Here is an 18,228-nt window from a genome sequence, read left to right on the forward strand (position 1 = left end):
CTAAGAAGCAGGAAAAGAGGATTTCGTCATCACCGGCTGAAGAGGAGCAGCCTGCACTGACCATCTGTTTCTGTTGCAAGATAGTCGAGCTAGCGTAGCAACAAACCTCACGAAAAACGCTCATTAAAACAGAATGATCGGTTACAGGCCTTCATGAGTAGAACAACAACAACAACAACAACAACAATAATAATAATAATAATAATAATAAATAAACTAAATAATAAATGAAGAAACCTTACCATCAATTCCACTTTGAGCCACTTTCCTCCATTTTATTTAGCTCCACAGCATGATCTGTTCAATGTAGTATTTTTGTCAGCATTCAAATCTAAAATTTTATACAAAACTGCACACTCAGGCATGTAGTGTGATTGGCGTCAGTGTGTGGCTGTATGTATAATTATGGCAGGGAAAAAAACAAAAAACAAATCACACCCTAGCTTATTTTTGGAATTTCCCAGAATTCAGCTGACATCTGATGGGTTTTCTCAGACCAACACACATACTTCCAGTTAGATTTGCATATTTCACAGAGCTATTTCTGTCTAATGTATAAATGGAATTAAAAAGCCTAGTGACATCTTTCAAGGAACATGTGCGTGTGCCGATTTAGTCATAGTGCTAAACTGCAGGCTATAAGCTTTCTTTATTTATTTATTAGCAATGTGGCTCCAGTGCAAAACTAAAAAGACAAACTCTGAACCCCAAACACTGTCGATGAGTGTGTTTAAGTGTTGAGTGTTAAGCACGGTGTGCACTGCTACATGATTAAGATTCCAACGTGTCCACTCAGAAGCACAGGAATGAGTCAGATGAAGCACAATACATTATACATTCAGAGAAGCGCAGCTGTCAACACGTCAGTTATTAAACCAGAGTGTGGGAACCAGCGGTTCACAGAAATTCAGCTAACACTTCATTACGTAACTTCCCATCCTCATTCCCCCCCTTGATTTTTAGAACTATATGAAAAAGGTCCTGGGTTTAAAACTTTAGTTTATTGGTCTATTCTGCCTTTGCTTTACTAATGCCGTTCTTCACGGTGTGTCATGATGCTCTCTGAGGCTCGCGTGATGATTTAAAAAAATTATATACACATCTCATACAAGGTCTGGTTCAGAAAACGAACACCGGGATTTAAAGCGTCTGTTTGGAGAAACGGGACAAATAACACTGTACGATGATCTCTGAAGACATTTTTACAATATGTCCGGATTACGATAATTATGTCTACATAAGTGCCAGCAATAATATACAGATAAAAAAGCTTTAAAATGTCTCCAAAGAATAAACTATCCAATGAAGAAAATTAAACAATTCGTACAGAAGACGACTGAGCATCAAAACAGTTTCATGTTGCTGCGAGTCGGTCGGTGTTCTACAATTACTAGGTATATTTTCTCAAAAACATACAGGGTGAGCGTTATATAATCACACTAATACCATTGTCCACAACTAACTAACTTACTTAGAGGTTGGTGATATGACTGAAACATACAATTTTTGAAGACATAATCCACAATACAGATCATGATCCATAGGTTTGCTCACAAACTGCCAGCAATGTTGCATTTAAATAAAAATAAAACAGATAAATAAAAGTAATAAAAATTTTTTCAGTGATAACCTTTACAAAAATGAATTTTTGTTTAAGATAAAAGAAATAACAGTTTGATTTTTAATAAAAATCAATAATATATTTGACACGGAAAAGAAGGGAAAAATATACACAAAACCTGAAAATTTTAAATTAAGAAAATAATTTCAGAAGTGTAAGATTACGTACATCATTTTAACATCAAATCGACTGCTTCCAATTGATTTATAATTATAATTGGCAAAACCGATCAATCGGTCGACCTCTATTTTGTTATCCATTTATAGTTACATTTCATGCTGTGGAGCGAAAAGTTTCTGTTATTCTGTATATGACCGTAGCTATAACCAGTCTTTCCTTCACCAGCCTCTTTTTAAGTCAATAATGTAGCTTGTCATGTTACCGAAAACTCTCAAAGTCCACCATCCTGAACTTTCCCTTGATGGAAGAATGTTTTTCCACCTGTTTACCTCAGACAGTTAAAAGAGCTGATCCTCGAGACTCCTAAAAATGCAACATAAAAGGTTTCATTGCAAAACAAGTTTATATAGAGCACCCGAAACGATAACGTATCAGAAAGAGAACATTAATATAAACCTTACAGCTGGAACTACTTTCCGAGCTGCTGTTATAATTAATCAACACCTTCTAACCTAGAAATATTTGTAACCTATATGCTGGAGGTGCATGACTGCAAACACAGCCTCGAAACGGTTTCTCACTAACACAGGACTATCATTTTTCTCTATGGATTCTAGGTGCAGTAGGATTTCCGGCACAAAGGTATACTCCTTTCACTCCTAGATTCACCTGGTCGTCCGTTTCCAGCTCATCCGTGTGGAGCAAATGAGAACCTGGACTGTGTTTCTAATCGAAAATCATTATTGACATGAATGAAACTAAATCAGGTCTTTAAGTCCCTTTAAACTGAAATCAGTTGACATTTGGAGCATCACTGTTCTTAAACTGGATCTGGAAAGCAAGGACACGTCAATAATTCATTCACAGAGATGACAACGTGCCAAACTCTATGTGAAATGGACTGATCACTATGCAGAGCAGGTTACGTTACAGCTGGAGAAAGGACGGCATGCAGAAAGGACGAGCTTCACTCCAGCATTCTGGGTAATGGCTTTTCTTTTCTTTGTGATATTTTTTTCCCCTAGAAAAGGTGAAGCTTTTATATATTTGCCGCTGGTGTAATGTAAACCGCCCGTGATCGACCTCTATTCCATCATTCAGGACAATTCATCTCATCATACTGTATATTCTCGGAAATAAAGGCACCGGATTGGACTTTTTCTTACGCTGTGGCAGTACCATCAAGTGTGCATGTGTATCTTTTGTATATATGGAAACATTAACATAGTATACCCCTAGAAGTAATTTAAGGTACATAATTGACCACCATCTCAAGCACAGAGCTTCCTGGTAAAAGATGCACACTAAAGGTACAGAAGACATCAATGACAAGTAGAGTGTCCTACTTTTATTTCCGAGAGTGTACTGTTCTGATACAGTTTACACAATGTACGTGTTAGAATATAACAATTAACTAGAAAATACAAAATCTGAAGAGCAAGCTTTGTTAATATCAGAACTCTTTTTTTTTTAAGGAAGCATTTCATCACAAGTTGAAATAGTCGATCATGTCCTATGCCGAGACGAAGCGAAGTCCACTCGCTGGCCTTCTTGCAGTGTCAAAGTTAATCAACTATATAAGATCAGACAGTCACCTCACCACCGAGATAGAAAATATATATAATATATAAATTTATACAGATTAAAGTGCAGTTCTTCGTTGTCTGTGTGCACATCAGGGCACCTCTTTTCCCTCACAGCCACACTCTACTTCACCTTATAATGACAAGAGATGTTGTGGAAATGTCATTTTTTGCACTTTAGGTCATGTGACCCAATAATGATCAAAATGCAACTCGCACAACCACATACAACGAGCTGTATCCATCTATTTTCCACACCACTTATCCTACACAGGGTCGCAGGGAAGCCTGGAGCCTATCCAAGAGAACTCTGGGCACAAGGCGGGGGGACACCCGGGGGGAAACGGCACCCTGAACGGGGTGCCGACCCATCGCAGGGTAAAATCGCACACATTCACACACTACAGACAATTTGGAAATGTCAATCAGCCTACAGTGCATGTCTCTGGACTGGGGGAGGAAACCGGAGAACCCGGAGGAAACCCTGGAAGCACTGGGAGAACCTGCAAACTCCACGCACACAGGGGGAAGCAGGAATCGAACCCCCAAGCTTACGTCACAGTAAGAAAAACAAACAATTATAGGATGTTTGTTTGTTTGTTTGTTACAGATACAAGAATGCACGAAGAGGCTTCTGTACAGAGATTTACTGCATAATAACTATGACCTTCAGCTGGCTTATGCATGTTTAAAACCGTCTTAATATCCTGAAACCGTGATATATTTTTTTTTTAAGTCCACAGTGAAAATGTAAAACCGTATCACTCCTTTCCCACAGGGCAGGAATCTTACCAGATAGACAAAAACGGAAAGGGAAATGAAGGCGTGTATGATTTAGAGATGGTGCAGCTGCATGCACTGGGTTTATCCGCTCTGTTGTTTAGAGTTTGTAAACAAACTGAGAAGTTTATCCCACGACACTAAGGGCAACTTCTCTGCAGCTTCATCAGTGCACAAGGACAAGCTGCTGAAACTCCTGCAGTCTGCTGTTTAGGAAAGAACCCGCACTTTTACTGCATTAGAACCTGAAGACTGTAACTGAGCATCAGCAAAGCGTGACAATACCGCACACACCGGGCAAGTCCAAAACAACACACTGTCGACATGTTAGCATTACACTCCACACAACACGCTCCAAAACCTCTCCTCTCCTCTCCTCTCCTCTCCTCTCCTCTCCTCTTCTCTTCTCTCCTCTCCTCTCCGCCCTGCTTTCACTCACCTTCCCGGTTTATCAGTGTGGCTTCTCAAACCGCGACACGTCTACACACAGATGAATGCGGGTCAGAAACCAGCAGCAGGTTTCACTGAGGCTGAGAGAGACGAGACGTCCGTTCTGCTTCAGCCGACAACACGGGAATGAACACAGCTCACTGTAGCGTTGCACAGAGCGGAACACACTGACAAACACCGCGAGAAAGCACGAGACGGGATCTGACCGTCCAATCAGAAGGCGAGATTTTTTAACCGATTCGACTACGGACGACGGTTATTCCTGTGCTAGCATTGGACGGTTTTTTTTGTGATTGACACTGGAGATAGCCAATCAACTACCGCTACTGTTTATTGACTAACAGTTGTGCAGAGCTATGGAAATATCGACGCAATTAGATCACGCAAATATGCACGCAATTCAAGCAGATTATTATTACAAAATATTAATTTATATTTAAAAAAGTAAAAAGAAAAAGAGAGTGTGTGTATGTGTATAATTATAAAATATCAATTATATATATTTTTAAAAAGTACAAAGAAAAAGGGTGTGTGTATATACACAATCCTTTTCTTTTTACTTTTGTAAATAGAATTAATATTTTGTAATTATACACACACACACACACACACAGTTGTTTCAAATTTGTGAACCCTTATTTCTGTATAAATATGACCTGCATAAAAAACAGAGTGTGTATGTATGCATGCATCCATCTTCTATAGCACTTATTCTACAGGGTCACGAGGAAACCGGAGCCTATCCCAGGGAGCATCAGGCACAAGGCAGGGTACACCCTGGACAGGGTGCCAATCCACTGCAATCACATACACATTCACACACCCATTCATACACTACAGACACTTTGGACATGCCAATCAGCCTACGAAGCATGTCTTTGGACTGGGGGAGGAAACCGGAGTACTCAAAGGAAAACCCCAGGATATATGTGTATGTATATGTAAAAATATACATATTATAATATTTATTATGTATGTTTATATATATATACACACACACACACACACACACACACACACACACACACACAGTGGTGCTTGAAAGTTTGTGAATAGAATTTTCTATATTTTGGCATAAATATGACCTAAAACATTATCAGATTTTCACACAAGTCCTAAAAGTAGATAAAGAGAACCCAATGAAACAAGTGAGACAAAAATATTATACTTGGTCATTTATTTATTGAGGAAAATGATCCAATATTACATATCTGTAATGTGGCAAAAGCATGTGAACCTTTGCTTTCAGTATCTGGTGTGACTCCCTTGTGCAGCAAAAACTGCAACTAAATGTTTCTGGTAACTATTGATCAGTCCTGCACATCAGCTTAGAGGAATTTTATCCCGTTCCTCAGTACAAAACATCTTTCACTCTGGGATGATGGTGGGGTTTCCTCACATGAACTGCTTACTTCAGGTCCTTCCACAACAGTTCTATTGTATTAAAGTCAGGACTTTGACTTGGCCATTCCAAAACATTAACTTTATTCTTCTTTAACCATTATTTGGTAAAACAACTTATGTGTTTAGGGTCGTTGTCTTACTGGATGCCCCACTTTCTCTTGAGATTTAGTTCATGGACAGATGTCCTGACATTTTCCTTTAAAATATGCTGGTATAATTCAGAATTTATTGTTGCATCAATGATGGCAAGCCGTCCAGGCCCATATGCAGCAAAACAGGCCCAAACCATGGTACTACCACCACCATGTTTCACAGATGAGATAAGGTTCTTATGCTGGGCTGCAGTGATTTACTTTCTCCAAACATAACACTTCTCATTTAAAGCAACGTGATGTGGTATAGGAAGTGTAAAACAATTCAAAGTGTGCCGTATATTTTCTTACTTATTAAATGTGGCCACTTGCCTTAAAAATAAGTTAGCATGGTATTCAAATGTTTCAGGCACTGCAATTATTATTATTATTATTATTATTATTATTATTATTATTATTATTATTATTATTATTATTATTATTTACCAATGCATTAAGAGAAGTAGAAGTGGTTTGGGAAGCTAGTCATATATGTGGAAAAGAATCTGACCTTCCACTTCCAGAAGAAATTAAAACCTGTGTTTGCTCTTTGGAAATGTAAAAAGAACTGGATATCAGAATCAGGGATAAATTTAGAATTGGACAATAATATTCAGTTTTGGTGGGATAATGATTATACATTGAAGGCTAAACTCACAGTAAAGTTTAACAAAAATAGCTGTGTTTCAAACAATTATGTTTCAGCATATCTGGAAGAAATGCAAACATTTGCATTTGTTTTTAATACAGAAAAGGGGAAAAAAACACAGTCTTTCTTTGATTTTGTTTGTTGTGATGTATATTCTAACAAGCAACCAAAGAGAGAGAAGTCGTATTTACTAGTTCACCATCTGGTATGTGCGATCTGGTACGTGCTATGATTTTTCACAGAAGACTAAAGCTAAAACGAAATCCCAAGTAACACTGGCATTTTCACAATGTTTGTCTTTTTAAGTGTCTTTCAATTTTAATGAAGGACTGAATGACTCACTGCCTCATTGCATAATGATAAGTAGACATTAACTTGAATTTCACACCATTTTAATGTGATAGCAGTGATGATTTTGCAAAGATTTCATACACAGCAAAATCGAGATTTGTGGTTAGGCACAAATTTGTCTATGTAAAGACATACCTGAAGTGATGACACCCTCCCCAAAATCAGTTCTCAAGTATTCAGGTATGACAAATGTCTCTAAAATGGTCTAGCACCAATGGATGGGAAATTTTGTTGCATAGTAAAGAAATGTTTAATGTCAAAATATCCGATTGAACTGGATATTATTACAGTAAACAGTGTAGTGTAATAGCTGATTTGGTGGTCAGGTACCATGTGTTAGACTATGCTCATTTTTATGTGGAGGAATAAGGAGGAGAGTATCCGCGAGCTGACAGAAAGAGAAAGAGAAGGCGACAGCAGCCATCACTGATTTTCTTTTCCAGATGGGTTTAAATGAATTTGCAGTTAGTAGAAATTTTTTTACCCTTATTCATTCATTTTCATTAGATCTACTTTAACTTTATAAAAAACTGTGAAATTCTTTCATAATTCTGGCAAGACATTTTTCTTTTCTGGCAAGGCGTTTTGATTTTATTATCCACAATTTTTTTTTACTTCTATCTGAAGACAAACACGATTGTAATGACATCAGGAAGCTACATGTTAGCTGTTGTATTTTGCAGCTAACCATCCAAGTTTACAGCTGGCTCTAATTTCCTGCTAACAAACTATTTATAAACAGTTCAGAATATCCCTAATCTTGGAGGATAAAATGTTATTCATCATAAAAGTGCCAAATAAAAATGCATGTAATCCAACTGTGAATCTACAAAATTAATGAAATGAAATGAAACAGCATTTGCACATAGCCAGCAGCTCTTTTGGGGCTTAGAAGATGGCAAATCAATGCCAGGAAATGAAAACAATGAAATTGAATTAAAGCCACAAGTATTAATTAAGCAGAGGAAAGAGATGAACCTTCAAAGGATAGACAATAACTTTTTGGTCATGTTTTTCATTTTCTTTGGCTGGTCAAAGAATATAAAAATAATCATGCTGACTTTTCTAAATGAAGAGCTACTATAGTATTTACCAGGTACAGTAATAGCCATACTATTTTCATGCTATTACTAGTTAGTTATGGATACAGTAAAAACTGTATTATTGGCACCTTTCATAAAAAGACTATGAAAATATGAAATGAAAAGAATTCATACAAGTAATAGTTTGAGCTTGAAAATATAGGTATATGATTATATGTGCACACACACAAAAAAAATACTGGTTTCACATTTATCTGTACCTACACTGATAAAAAGATAGTTCACCCAAAAATGAAAATTCTGTCATCACTTACTCACCTTCATATCTTTCCAAACCCATAAGACTTTCGTTCATCTTCGGAACACAACATTTTTAATGAAACCTGGGAGATTTCTGTACCTCTATTTACAGTCCATGTAACCAAAACTTTCAAGCTCAAAAAGTTCACAAAGGCATTGTAAAAGTAATCTATTTGACTCCAGTGGTTGATCCCAATTTTATGAAGCAATATGAATGCTTTGTGTGTGCAAAAAACCCCACAAAAATTAAAATTAAAAGATGCAGACGTATGTTACACTAGAACCTTCTGTGGTATGTCAGTTTGACCACTATATAATTTAAACTAAGTATGAAAATTGAAAAAATTTTGGAAGACATTGTGCAAAAAGTGTTTATTTCCCTTATGTATCGAGACTTTTGGGACACCCTGTATGAGCATAACAATATATACACAGGACAGTAAATCATGCAGGTCAAGAGCTTCAGTTAAAATTCCCCTATTATGCTTATTCAGATATTACCTTTCATGTCTTGTGTAATATAGCTGTTTGTGAATGTAAAAAGTCTGCAAAGTTTCAAAGATCAAAGTGCACAACAAATGGAGTTATTAACACCCAAAAGAAAGAACCGTTTATAAACTGCCTGGAACGAGTCGTCAGTAATTACAGCTTTACTTCCTGCTCGAACCTACGTTTGGTCTCGCCATGTCGAGAAGACGCTGTTTTTTGCACTGCGAAAGCAAATCCACTTTGGATGCACTTCCAAAGGATGGGGATGTGAAGAGTCAGTGGTTAAAATCCATTTTTAGAATGATAATACAGCAGTTTCACTCCAAACTTTTGTTGTGTTCCCGTCATTTTACTGCCGAGGAAGCTTCCGGAGCTGAAATTCAGATATAGTAATCGATGTAATCGGAAAGGAGGTGTTTAGAGAGACCGGATCCTTGATCGAACCGTTTCAGACACTGTGAGAAAAGAGGTGATGCTGCACTGCAGGTTATGAGAAAATTAAAGTGTTTTGTTTTTTTTGGTTTTTTTTTACCTTGGATGCATGTAAACCTATTGTAGGAGTCCTCCAAAACAAAATTAGGAACCTTTAAAATAACATAATAGGGGCACTTTAATGTTTACATCAAGCAGAAGAACAAGATTTGTTCAGGAATAGTAAATGACATGATGTGTTTATGCCTCATGAGTTTAATGCTTCTTCAAATTTGCTAAATTTCAGTTTTTCATTTCTGTTTTCTGTTGAGTTTGACCTTTAATCACCACAGTTTACAAGAACACATGTTATAGATATATAAAAATTGGAACAATTTTTGACATGACCAAAATCGTTATTTTAGTGTCTTGCTTTAAATATTGCCTTAAATAATCATATTTCATACTTTTCATTTTTGCTAGTAAATACTGTGACATATAAACTGTATTTACTCAATTTCCGTTTAAAAAAATAGGTAAGTAGCTGATTTAACTGTTGAATATTTACCTAACTGTAAGTAACCGTGAGTTTTGCCCATTCTTGAAGGGTGCCAATATTTTTGGTGGACTGTATAACAACTACTCTAGCCTCTAGCTTACTCAGAGGTGTCTGCTAAGAGGTGTCTGAGATTTTGACACCAGCCATGCATCATAGCCATGCACTGTCTCATTAGCACATGTCTCTATGATAAAGATAACAACGACCACCCTGCGACCCTCATCCGTTTTACAGCAATATCATATCAGCCTGCTCGAACTGAAAAATGGCTGTGATTACGTGCCCACTCTTTCTTTTTTTTCTTTGCCAATACCTGTTTTTATTTTAAATCGTCTGGCTCATGTTGGAAGAGAAAAAGAGACAAAGCAGGGGGAAAAAAAACATGCAATGAGAAAGAGGAGAATCTAATCCCATGTCCTGGCAGTCGTCTTCCAGAGACATCGCTAAAAAACACGGTGTCCTCATTAGGCAAGGGAGTCTTTTTATCACTGTCCAGCTTCTGCTGCCTGACAGCACACTTCATCTCAAGCAGTCAGGATATATTCCATGTGGCATCACTGCTAAAAATACACCTGCATCTACACACACAAAAGAAAAAAAAAATACATATAATTTGCAGCTTATAGGGTGTACAATATACAGTATAGTTCAATGGTGAGTTCTTATGGGTTGCTAATGTTTTTTGTATTTTCTTTGCATCATTTCCTTTCAGACATCTCACGGTCTTCTTTTGTCATCCCTTACTATAATTAAAATTGTTTTTTAAGATTCTACATCAGCTCTACTGATGAAACAGAGTGGAGAGGAATGTCTGACTAAAAATCTGACTGAATATGGAAAATAGTCTATTCAGTACTAATCCCTAAAGACGTCTCAGCCAGCAGTCTCTCTCCTCTCTTCTGCTGCAGCGGAATTACAAAAAAGAAGAGTTTGGAAACACTCAGTGTGAGATGGCTGATGCTATCTTTCTCACAGTCTGTGTGTGTGTGTGTGTGTGTGTGTGTGTGTGTGTGTGTGTGTGTATGTGTGTGTGTGGTGGTGGTGCGGGGGTCTCCTGCATCTCCTGCTCTTTGTAGTTTGACTGATTCAAGGAAGACTGACTGCGCAAGATAACATGCCCAGTCCATTTCTTCCTGCCTATTTGTATGCTGCTGAGGTTTCTCAATCTCTCTCGGCTGAGATGGAGCTGGACGCCTCTTTAATGCACCACTGTCCATATCTGATAACCAAAAAAAAAAAAAAGGAGAGGGAGTCAAATAAGAGTGAAGGTGGTCTCACGCTGGATAGAGATATTTAAGAGTAAACATCTGTGTAACACTGATAACTTCTGACATGTTGATGTTACAAAACAGAACTGTGGAGCCTACTGAAACAGTAAAAGGAATGTGAATATGAAAAAGTCTGCTTGTTTTTGTTTTTGCTTGTTTTTGTACTGATTTATGCCATGTTTTTTGTCCTCCTACACTCAGCAGGACGATATAAATCTGTTAAATCAATAACAAAGAGTCTATCTAACAGTTTCGATCTCAGTGCCATGTGCATTTAAAATGAGAACTGCCGATTATTATGCCTGTGTAGGTCCATTTAATGAGTTTGAAAGTTTTATACTGTTTATATTGCAGTGACACAACAGGTAGCGTTGCCGCCTCACATGAGTATGAGTCTAGGGTTCGATCCTCAGGTCAGGTTACTGTCTATGCTGAGTTTCATTTCAGCTTGAAATGTATAGTGCTTTTCACAATAGACATGGTCACAAAGCAACTTTACAGAAATCCAGATGTAGATTTATATCCCTAATAAGCAAACTAGTGGCAAGAGTGGCAAGGTAAAACTTCCTGAGACTTCATGAGGAAGACACCTGGAGTTTTAGTTTTTAATTCACCAAAAGTAAACTAGAGCAACAAAAATACTGCAATACAAATGGTAATCTCATATTACTGCTACTCAAATATTGCTAATAGTCAATCAATAGCCTCTTTCACATAACGTAATCATTTCAAGTTCAAATTTCACCTGAATTCGTCGTCACGATGCGAAGCCGACAGTCACGTTGTAGCGTGAGTTTTAGAGTGTGTCATGGCGGAAAGAAAGCAGTTAATATTAACAGCATTTTTAAGAACAGAATCAACGACAAGAAGAAAATACTAAAAAGACAAGAGCCCAAGCGAGCGAGCAGTAGCAAGTCATTGATGAAGCGGTTTGGTGATAATGCTAGCCTGATTGTGGAAGGAGATGCCAGAGGAGTAGAGCATGGCTTCGAAAGTGAGATTGACTGCTGGGAATAAAACGGCGTTAACATCCCATGTACAGTCATTCGGGCTTTTAGGGAGTACAGGGACTCAAATACACAAAAAGTTCCAGAAGGACTGAGGCAGTTGTTGGCTTCTGTGAACACCATATCAATCTTGAGTGGCGTGCAAGCGGGGTTTCTCCAAAATTAATCTCATTTGTAGCTCACAACGTGCATCCCTTCACATCCCCACCGCTTATAAAGTTCAGTCCCGAGCCTTTTGTGTGCTCATGGGACACAGGACCGCCACAGACACTCAAAGCAAAACATGGCACAGGGCGACACTGACATGACAGCTTTGTGGAATATTTTGTGTTAGGTAAGACTCTTTTTTTCTTGATTATGTTGTGGAGTTAATGTTAGTTTATTGTAAATAGGCCTACTGTATGAAAAGTAGCTTTGTTTTCGAAGTGCTTTGGGCAAATGTGCTTTGTAGCTATCTGAGGTGACAGTACAGTCGGCCTACGGTCCTGTATTGATATGCTGATACAATGTGCAATCTATAAATGTTTCCCTTTGTCCTGAGAATACTCACTGCTATAAACTCGTTACGTCGCTGTACCAGTGTGATCAATTACACAGGACTACTTATCAGCATTGAATATCGTTGGCTACATGAGAATCTAGAAGCACTTTTACGTGTCTGTACGACGGGGACCGGGACCTTTCGAGTGCCTCCTGACTTTGCCGGATCACTACACTCTTAATGTTCCGGGACCTGCAGATTTACAAATTAAGCACTGGTAAAGACCAACAGTAATAAGTGTGTTGAAGGATGTTCTGGGATGTTATCATATTTCATGTGCTCCAGGTTGGAGTTTTCCTTTAATATCATCATTATGTTTAGTACAGACTGTGTATTTAGCAGGTCTTTACCAGTGGTGGCTGTTTCCGATGCACTCTCAGGAAGTGCAGCTGTCAGCGTTGGACTACAGAACTGCAGAGAGCGCAGGAGACCCACGGCTGATTGATTTCCGAGTTACAGTGTGTGTTTGCTGCAACCCTTTTGTTGTCTTTCATTCTCTCTGACCACCGAGCTTATAAAAGATTCATGTACTTTGCTTACAGTGGTTGTTAATGCATCCTAAGCACAGCTTGCCTCACTGAACTGGGTAGAACCTGCGTTCCATTTATACATACTATACTTACCAGCCCTGGCTTTCACTTCTGCCCCCTCTCACAGATTTACACTCATTCTGCATGATGATTCTAATAAGATGACACTAGAGGAGAACAAGACATAGTGAGAGGATGTAATTAGTGTTAGGGTGCTTTATAGAAATAGGTATGACAACAAGGAAATGTGTGCATGTCTTTCACTCACTTGCAAAATCATCTGACAGGAAGTCTATATTGTGTTACAAAATGTATAAATTATTTGAAAGACACAGTTTTACTGGGATTTTTTTTATAGCTAGCATGTGTGTGGTTTTATTGCTGAAGGTGAGAATATGCCCGCTGCATTTTAAACAGTCCTGCACTTGGTGCCTGGCTGACATGTTGACTCGGGGCTGCAGAGAGAAAACGAGACTTGGAGAGAGAGAGAGGAGACAACAACAGCAGGGCCAGCGGGAGTAAATTGCACCAGAGAAATATAAAAACCCTTCTTCTCTCTCTCTCTCTCTCTCTCTCTCTCTCTCTCTCTCTCTCTGTCTCTCTCTCTCTCTCTCTCTCTCTCTCTCTCTGTCTGTCTGTCTCTCTCTCTCTCTCTCTGTCTGTCTGTCTGTCTCTCTCTCTCTCTCTCTCTCTCTCTCTCTCTCTCTCTTTACGCAAATACTGCTAAGAGGGAGAAAAAATGCCGGGCACATCTAAGGCATGCAAATGCAGTCCTTCCTTTTCCCCTGAGACAGAGGTGAGAGGCATAAGGTGTGTCACCAGGATCTTGGCTAGGAGGTACAAACATCTGTGTGTCAGCAAGGACATGAAAAATATCCTTGTTATCCACTGAGTACATGTAATAGTGCCCTTGTTAAGATTTGTGCTGTCTGTCCTGTTAATAATACAAGCTTGCTAGTGAAAAGCCAGTGAGCTTGTTGCATTTAGTAAAACTACACCCAAACATTGGAAATTTCCTTTCACAAGGAAATTATACTTGTACTTTTATGGTAACTTTAGCATTTAAGCAAACTCTGTAGCTTACATGCAAACATACTGTATGTAGCTAACTATAATTAGTATGTATATATGTTAAATCATAATACTACTACAATAAAAATGTCTCTAAAACCTCTAGAACCTATAAGGGTCCCTCTAGGGGAATTTCACATAAATAGCTTAAAACATTAATAAAACCTCTACAGTACTATTCAGCCAACTATACCTACACTTGACCTTGAAATATAATCATTACTGTTATTTTTGTTGCATTAATGTTTGAATTCATTCAACATCTCATGCCTGAAACATCTTATTCCATGACTCATCCATTAAAGGTCATAACAAATGTACATGTTCGTGTCCCACAATTTTCACTTAACTCTTGTTGTTGAAGTTTCGTTGTCCGAATCTGAAAGATCATGGGACAAAGAAAACTAAGTTCTCTAATTCATACATCCATTTATCCTACACAGGGTTGTGGGGAAAGGCTGCACAAGGCAAGGGATACCCTGGACAGGATGCCAACCCATCACATGGCCCAATTGTACACACACTCACACACGTCTACAACGCATGTCTTTAGACTGAAGGAGGAAACTAGAATATCTGGAGGAAACCCCCAAAGTGCAGGGAGAACATGCAGGCTCCGAACACACAGGGCAGAGGCAGGATTGGAACTCCCAACCCCAGAGGCCCGTATATATATGTATATATGTATATATATATATATATAGAGAGAGAGAGAGAGAGAGAGAGAGCGAGAGAGAGAGAGAGATGCACCGAGAGGAAAATTCTGGGCCGAAACAGAAAATTCAGGATGCACTTGGCCAAAAATTAAAACCAAAAATTTAAATATATATATATATATATATATATATATATATATATATATATATATTTTGTATAATTGTGTTAATATTTTTAAATCATTTCATGAATTTAATGAATCTGAATTGAAAAACTACAAACCAATAAAATTATCACACTTTTAGTGAAATTAGCACACCAAAACAAAAACAATATTAATATATTATGCTTCATCCAGTTCTATAACAATCAAATTTAACAGATTTTTTAATCCAATTATCCAAATAATGTAACGTTAACTATTATGGTATGCAAAACAGCAGTCAAGTAATGAGCAGCTCTAGGCTAGCATCATGCAAATACAAAAAGTTTATATATGCTACACAATCATTTTAATGAAAACAACAGGCAAAACCCAGAATGAAAGAGGGCCTATATTCTGTTGTTATTGTTTTTGTTGTTGTTGTTGTTGTTGTTTTGCTGTACTCTACATATTGAATAGGATGTCATGTTTTCAGGTGGTGTATCAAACCTGTCATGGAAAAATGCTTTGGCACCGTACCCCATCTTGAAATTTCTGCTGAACAGACACTGCAGATTGCAAATTTGATGTCCTTTTCAGAAACTTTGAAGTATTTCCAAACCGCTGACATGATCGCCCTTTGCCGGGTAACGCCGTGATAACCGTCAGCTAGATCGAGAGTGAAATCTGAGTGCTGAGCACTGAGGGGCAGGGCGGGCATGGTGGCATATACAGTATATATATATATATATATATATATATATATATATATATATATATATATATGATGTCAATTTGAACCCTAATATATTCTGTTGTTGGAATGTTAGGCAGTAAAAAGCTCGAGGGTTCCAATAAATAGACAGAATATTATTGTACAGATTTACATGATGAGCCTAATATTTGAATAGTTGGATTATGGTCATGAAATATGTCTGTACTTGAGTTTTATAATTAAAGGGCTCCCTGGCTGCAGAAGGTTTGAGAACCCTTGACATAAGGGCTGTAACAACTCAATCTAATAAATTTGCACTGGCACTGGATGCTTGAAAGGATGCTACAAACAAGGGTCGCCAGTCACAAGCCTGGGAGTTTAACGCTTACAAGACTTTTGATATATTTTCCTGGCATTCAAACCCAAATGCAGACAGCTAAAGAAGAATAAAAAGGAAAAGTTAAGTGTATCAGAAGACATATTTCATTCGTTAGCAAAGGCAACATGCCCTTTTCCTCTTTTATTCTTGCTTTTTTAAATAAATGGAACACAGGTCACTTTGGTTGCCTGATTTTAGAGTATCATCCATGCTGTGTGGCATCATCTTTAGAAAAATAGGGTAACTGTTCTCAATGGAGACTAGGCCTACATTCTCCGCCTTGGCAATCTGTAATGCTGTCATGTAGAAGAAAAGACCTGCTATATATCTATGTACATATCTACACTCCTGGGGGAAAAAATGGGCCAAGCCCCAAATGGCAAAATATTAAGCTTTTAATGCATGGTCTTAACATCAAATCATTGGTCAGAAAATTAGCAGGAATGAAGCAAATGCACTCCTGAGACTTCCTGTGGCACCATTTGCTCGTTTACTTTTGCTGCAGTGAACTGTTTGGGGGGAAAAGCTAGAAACAGGGAGTTTCATTCATGTAGTCTTCTTGTACGCAAAGGTAAAATCATGATCATTATTAAAATGTTGATGTACAATTCAAACTAAAATAAAATAAAAACATTTATCAGCAAGTTTACCCATGAGGCTTAAACATTTATAGAAATCAAAGGGAAAAGCTATCCCATACTAATTTCCTGGCCAATGATTTGTTGTTAAAGGGGCACCGTCTTAGTGGTTAGGAAGTTTGCCTCACACCTCAGGGTTGCAGGTTCAATTCTCAACTCCGCCCTTTGTGCCTGTTCTCCCTATGCTTTGGCCATTTCCTCTGGGTACACTGGTTTCCTCCCCCAGTCCAAAGATATGTAGTGTATGAATGGGTGTATGTGTGATTGTGCCCTGTGATGGGTTGGCACCCCATCCAGGGTGTCTGCTCTCCTCTGCCCCAAGTCCCCTTGGATAGGCTCCAGGCTCCCTGTGTAGGATATGGTACAGAAAATGGATGGCTTTGTTGTCAAGACCATTAAAAGGTTAACATTTTGGGCTTGGCCCATTTTTTTTGCCCAGGAGTGTATGTCTAAAAATAGAACTCATGCAAGTAAATCTGTCTCTGAATACATAAAAAGAGTGACAGCGTAAAAGAAGACAGCAAAGCAAAGCCAGGATCATATACATATTTACTTTATATCATATATCCATGCACACTTTGCTGGAATGAGCAAGGGGTGTTCACATTAACATAACACCTGGAATGATACACGATACACTTGCACTTAGAGAAATATATCACACCAGTTATGAATCAAGCTGCTTGTAAAAGTGAATCACACCATCATGATAGCACTTAATAGTAAAGCTGGGAGAGAGTGGAGCCAAGCCAGACCCGGCAGTAAAGCTATGAGGGAAGGAGCGCAAACGCTTCATGACTCATCACACGGGGATCTTTTCTGCCCTCACGTAGGGGAGCAAGCTGATTTATTAGGTTTTGGAGTAGTCTGGAGTCTTGGCAGGAGTTGGAAAGAAAGCAAGAAGTTCTTCAGATGAAATCAGCTCTTTTTCTCACCTTTTCCATCCACAAGACATTAATGTAGTCGGTCTTTAACATGCTTCCTCTTTAAATGACTGTCAGGGAAGATTCCTGTACTGAAAAAGCATCCATTAAATAAAGCCAGCCTGTTTATCAATGTAGAATGCACCTGCGTGGGTGAATTACTGGAAATGCAATGAAAATAGCCATAAATGCTTTTCTCTCTGGAAGATTTCCAGAGAGAATGGGACTACTGCCTTACAGAGAGCCTGCTCAGTTTCCCACTGGCTCCAGCGTGCCACATCAGACAGTAAATATGTAATTATGAATCCTCTGCTGTGTTGCAATGTGATTAGCTGCAGACTGGGAGAAACAAAGAACAAAAGCAATGGGATGGAAAAGTAGAGCCCACTGAGGTGAGAAAACAAATGGAGCCATCACCAAGACCGTAAGCCATTGATACGGCAGCCCCATCACCAAGCAACTCAAT

General features: G+C 38.3%; 1 protein-coding gene across 1 annotated transcript in view; it reads right to left on the reverse strand.

The window, feature by feature from the left end:
- The window catches only part of glceb (glucuronic acid epimerase b), a 67,713-nt gene extending 62,953 nt beyond the window's left edge, over window positions 1–4,760 (reverse strand). The window contains exon 1 of the mRNA XM_053616662.1: window positions 4,544–4,760. The gene's annotated coding sequence lies outside the window, so the exon portion shown is untranslated. The remainder of the gene's footprint in view (window positions 1–4,543) is intronic.
- Window positions 4,761–18,228: the final 13,468 nt, after the last annotated feature.

The sequence above is a fragment of the Ictalurus furcatus genome, chromosome 27, assembly GCF_023375685.1.
Source record: "Ictalurus furcatus strain D&B chromosome 27, Billie_1.0, whole genome shotgun sequence".
NCBI lineage: Eukaryota > Metazoa > Chordata > Actinopteri > Siluriformes > Ictaluridae > Ictalurus > Ictalurus furcatus.